Raw genomic sequence first — 5,957 nt, forward strand, 5'->3', positions numbered from 1 at the left:
ATCAAAGTCAATATTAACATAACATCTTAATGCCTCAGGGGGATGGATGATCCATAGACTCTACTGCAAATTAACAAGGAGGTTTTGAAAGGAAGGCAAAGGCAGATAAAGGAAGCAAACAAACAAAAAAACAAAACAAAAAATACATAGATCCAGAAATCAGTTTGGGGCTCAAACTAAATTCAAGCTCCAATTAAGAACAATTAGTTCTTACATCATGGCCCTGTTTGATACTCGCACTCAAGAAAGGAACATAGAAGATATGTGTGCTATAGCAAAAGGTGATGAAGAAATGAGATGGTGCCCGGCTATCAGATAAATAGCCTCTGGGGTCTTCAAGGCTTATGTCCAAACAAGCAGCCATCTAATGAGATTTCAACTAAGTCCACATGGAAGGAGCACACCATCATCAGTCAACAAAGGGTTGTAAATCATATTATCTGAAGCCAAAGGACGAACCAGTATCTGAGACTAAAATGTGAGAATCTGGTTTGCATAATGCTATGGAGACGGTGGGAGCCCACGATACATTTGTGGCAGCTGCATAGTAAATATTCCTCCAGTGATCTCTCTGTATCCATAGCAGTGGGGTGGGAGGAAAGTGGTCACTAAAGAGAGTGCATTGCAGAGATGACTATTAAAGATCAAAGGGATACACCTGATTTGAACAGGTGAGACCTTGTCAGTTGATTCCCCCCTCTGATGTACACTGGACCTGATCTCTTTTTCAACCTTTTCTGTATTTTTGTTTTGTTTTGTTTTATATTCCGTTTTGCCAGTTCCCTGCTTCTGCTGGCAACACTCACTTCCTGTGAGACATCCTTGCGCAGTAGCCACATGGACCTACCCTGATGCAGCCCTGGGTGCTGGAGAAGCCATGTGAAGACCCCTGGCAGTGCTGAGATGCTTACATGGTCACTGATTCAGCTTTCCTCCTGCAATCAGCATCACTGCGTGTGTTTTGTGAGAATGAGGAGGACTTTGTAGCTTGGTATTGGACATATGGACTAATGTTAGACTCATGGGCTTGGACAGCACTGGGTTGGAACACTTTCCTAATGTACACTTACCCTTTACATAGAACCCTCTTCTATATACATTATACATATGAGTTTCTGTGGATTTGTTTCTCTAGTATGCCTAGACTAACACATTGTGTTTGCTCATAGTAGGGTTTATCTCAGATATGTTATGTCATTGGGATCACCCTCTTGATTGTGTGTTATATATCTTTCAGTATATAAAGTCCAAGATTGATGAACCTATGGGGACAGCATTTGAAATAAGGGTTTTGGGGATGGGGGAGTACAGTGGTGGTTGGGTGAGAGTGGTAAAAGATGTCAAGGACTCCAGGAAGAAAAAAATGTTTTCTTTTCTGGTGGTAGCAATTGTACAATACTGCTTGATGTGATTTAAATATGGAATGATATGATACATATGTAAACTCCCATTTAAAATATGTATAATAAATAAATAATTTTTTAAAAGCATCTCTGGTACATTAACACAATGGAAACAATATGCATTCCTAAACTTTAAAAAAAAGTGATAAAGTCACAAACATTTCATGACATGGATAGGTCTGGAAACCATTATTCTTAGTGAAGTTCCAAACGCCAAACAATGTCTACAGGTCAATTCTGATTCATAGTGACCCTGTAGGGGAGACTAGAACTGCCCCTGTGGTTTTCTATTACTGCAACTCTTGATGAAAGTAGAAAACCTGTCTTTATCCCTCAGAGTGACTGCTAGTTTTGAATTGCTGGCCTGTGGTTAGCAGCCCAGTGCTTAACCTACTATACTACAAGAGTTCTTTGGTGAAGTTAATCAGTCACAAAAAGGCTAATATTGTCTGAGTCCACTACTATAAGAATAAAAACCAAGATAAAGGCAGGTTCTCAAGTCATGTAGTCTTCTAATCTGGCCCCCTCAGCAATGAGGTTGTTCCCATGGACCAGATGATATCCTTCTATTTGAACACCTTAGGAAACCACTTCAAGAGAGGTGGCCTCACTAGAGATGGGGTCTGTTTCACATGATGTGGGGAGAGGGAGAATATTAATCAGTTCCTGGCTTATAAGAGTGCTTAGGGTCATCCCAAACCCACAACCTTCTTACAAGAGTAATTAGTGAATTTTACTGGGCCTCAGATCAAGAGGAAGCAGGCACAAGTTCATATAGGAAAAGGCAGTTACTTTTCTGATAGCGGATAAAAAGGGAGCAAACAAGCAAACTAACAAACGCTTTACATAACTTATATAGATCACAAGATGGAGAAGAGGATGTACCAGGTCTTATGTTCCTAATTGGGCACTTTTGACCTAGTTTCTATCTAGCCATGCTGGAATTTTAGAGTCTGTCCTCTTGTGGTGCAGAGCACCCTTTATAGACCACACTAGAAGGATACCAACTGGATACTCCACTAAGGAAAACGGACTAAGGGATTTAATGTGAATACTCTGTCATTGCAGGTTTCATCTTCAACATTATCTCTTATCATTTTGAAACAATTATCCACACGTAACCTTATAATTTCTTTGGGGTACCATTCCCATAAATTTATCTTCCACCCAAGCATCACTGTAAGTTTTAGGTTTCTTTTTCTTAATTTTTGTTTTATTTTATTTTCTCTTTTACACCATCCTTATTTTCCTGTCCCTTCCCTTGCTGCCATCCCCCGTCACAATCATGCCATTTTTAGAATCCAGGAAAAATCTTGGTTGACCCAGGACTGTACATTGGTTGACATGAAGATTGAATTTGGCGTTGATGTAAGCACCAAAGAAATTGCTGTTGCTGCTGTTATTGATAATGATTCCTGGAAACTCTGGCCATCAGGGTTTCAAAGCAAACAGGACAAATAGTCATATCATGGCCTCAAAGAACTCCTGAAAGTCTCCAGATAGTCAAGAAAAATTTTGAGTGGATTGCAGATAGAGTAGAGCTGCTTCTGAAGTCACAAAGTCAGTGAAGGGCTGTAGTATTGATAGGCACGACCTCTGATCTCCATCACTGAGAGAAAATCAAGGAAACTTATGAAAATGTTGGCATTGCATGTGAACTTTGAGTAACTTCTGCCCATTAAAGGCCCAGATGAAACACTGAGGATTAAAAATGAGTATAAATGGATGGCATTCCCACTATCTTTGTAGCAGTAGCAATGGTTTGGGACCAATGCTCTCCGGTAACACTGAATATCCAGTAATCAGTTGTCCTCCCCTCACACCAGATTGGGCCCAGGATCTGTGGTCTTTTCTTTAGCTACCCAGTGGTCTCGGCTGTTTGACTAAACTTTCTCCAGAAGAGTCAGCTCAGTTTGCTGCTCAGATCTTTGGTTTGTACAATCATTTGGAATGGGTCAAACTGTGAGGAAGTATCTTAAATATATTGATTTCCTTGAAGCGGCTGACAAGACAGTCAGGGAATGCAGTTAATGAGAACTCCGTTGTGTTTCCTATGAGAAAAACTACAAATTCCTAATTTAGCTGCAGGAGAAAATCATGTAAGATGAAAAAAATTCTGTTAGAGAAAAATAAAATGTATTGAATAAGATCAAAATTAAATTCTTAAAATTTAGAAGGATTAATGTTGCTCTGACAAAAGCTCTTTTCTTTTCTTTTTTTTTTACATTTTTTAAATCATTTTATTAGGGGCTCATACAACTCTTATCACAATCCATGCATACATCAATTGTGTATAGCATATTTGTACATTCATTGCCCTCATCATTCTCAAAACATTTGCTCTCCACTTAAGCCCTGGCATCAGGTCCTCATTTTTTCCCCCTCCCTCCCTGCTCCCCACTCCCTCATGCACCCTCGATAATTTGTAAAGTATTATTTTGTCATATCTTGCCCTGTCTGACATCTTCCTTCACCCACTTTTCTGTTGTCTGTCCCCCAGAGGAGGTCACATGTAGATCCTTGTAATCGGTTCCCCCCATTTGCACATTTGTTGCCAGATCATTCTCAAAACATTTGCTTTCTACTTGAGCCCTTGGTACCAGCTCATATTTTGGGTAGGTTTTGATGTTCATCAGTAAGTGGTTCATGTCATCGTTGCTTTCAGTAAGCAAGTTTGTGCCACAAGCACAACTGGTAAATTGTCAGTGAGCCTTCCTCCAATCCTGATGTCACATTCTTCTTCATGTAACCCAACTTCTCAGATTATTTGTTGAGCACACATATTGAATATGTCTGGTGAAAGGATACACCGGTAGCACATCTTCACACACACCAAGCAGTAACCCCATGTTCTGCTCCAACGACTGCCTCGTGAACTATGTGCAGGTTCTACGTGAGCACAAGCATGTGTTCTGAAGTTCCTATACTTTCGTTATGATCCACACAGTTGAAAGTCTCTGCGTCAGACAAGGCAAACATGTCTATGGTACACTGTTTTCAGCTGTGTAATCTACAGAACTTTGTGTAATTCTTTCTCTGTGGATTTTGAGTAAGTCGCTACATTGCTCAGAGGCAAACTGGTTCAGTGCTTGCGATGTCACCTGGAAGGGCCAGTTAACAGAATTTTCTCTTATGTCTGTTTCTGACCAAAACGTTAGATCCTGCTGATTAGTCAAAGACATCCTGAGACATAAGAATCTTGATGTTCTGTTTGCTGGCTTCTGGTCAACACTTGTTTCCCATGGATATCCTAACATCGGAGTTAATGTAAAACATTTGTACATAATTCTCCCACTCCCCAGGGTGTGAATTCCAAAGTAAAAAGTATATATCCTCTCTGTATTCTAATTTCAAAATAGAGGCACCATTAGGATAGCCTGCACTGTTGGTCTTACTACTAGTTATACCTTTTTTGTTTTTTTAAGCATTTTATTAGGGACTCATACAACTGTTATCGCAATCCATACACATCAATTGTGTAAAGCGCATATGTACATCATTCTCAAAACATTTTCTCTCCACTTAAACCCCAACATTAGGTCCTCATTTTTCCCCTCCCTCCCCGCTCCCCCCTCCCTCATGAGCCCTTGATAGTTTATAAATTGGTATTTTGTCATATCTTGGCCTGTCCGACGTCTCCCTTCACCCACTTTTCGGTTGTCTGTCCCCCAGGGAGGAGGTCACACACCATGTAATCGGTTCCCTCTTTCCTACCCATTCTCCCTTTACCCTCCCTGTTTTGCCACTCACACCACTGGTCCTGTAGGGCTCATCTGTCCTGGATTCCCTGTATTTTCAGTTCCTATCTGTACCAGTGTACCTCCTCTGGTCTAGCCTGACTTGCAAGGTTGAATTCGGAAACATTTAGGAACTAGAGGAAAGTTGTATTTCTCATCATTGTTACATCGCACCCTGACTGGCTCATCTCCTCCCTGAGACCCCGCTGCAAGGGGATCTCCAGTGGCCTAGTAATGGGCTTTGGAAACTGGTTATTAATCTTCTTAGTGCATCAAATTAGATATTGTTCACACATACCAATACAAAGGAGTATGAGCTTATTGTAGTGTGAAATTTTTAATGTATGAATATGTTTTTTCATGATATGTACTTTTCACAAATTTTTTGAACACTTCTTATATTTTATAGTTCAGGAGATAAGTAGAATAATTTTTATAATCAAATTTAACTATACAATAATATATTCATATGCTACATATTCAACTTACATTATTGGCAAATTATTCTTTTTGGTCAGGATGAATAGGTTAATAGGGTGTATTTTCCATATTTGGAAAAATAAATAAACAAATTGAACAGCACCTGTATAATGCAGATCTAAACTGGAATTTCAATACTATTAATATATTAAACAGAATATTAGAAAAATGCTCCAAAGAGTATGTTTTGACAATGATATTTTAAGAAATCTTCAAACATATGCATCATATTATGTAGAGAATGTTGGTGAATTATTCACATTACTTGCACAGCATTTAGGAATCTTAGAAAATAACAATATATATTTGTGTACTGAAGATTGCAATAAAGTAGCCC

General features: G+C 39.3%; 1 pseudogene; it reads left to right on the forward strand.

The window, feature by feature from the left end:
- The first annotated feature begins 630 nt into the window (after positions 1–630).
- LOC101642146 lies at positions 631–3,434 on the forward strand (annotated as a pseudogene).
- The last annotated feature ends 2,523 nt before the right edge of the window (positions 3,435–5,957 follow it).

Source organism: Echinops telfairi, unplaced genomic scaffold (genome assembly GCF_000313985.2).
Source record: "Echinops telfairi isolate 266 unplaced genomic scaffold, ASM31398v2 ScPeMD7_7467;HRSCAF=8505_0, whole genome shotgun sequence".
Classification (NCBI taxonomy): domain Eukaryota; kingdom Metazoa; phylum Chordata; class Mammalia; order Afrosoricida; family Tenrecidae; genus Echinops; species Echinops telfairi.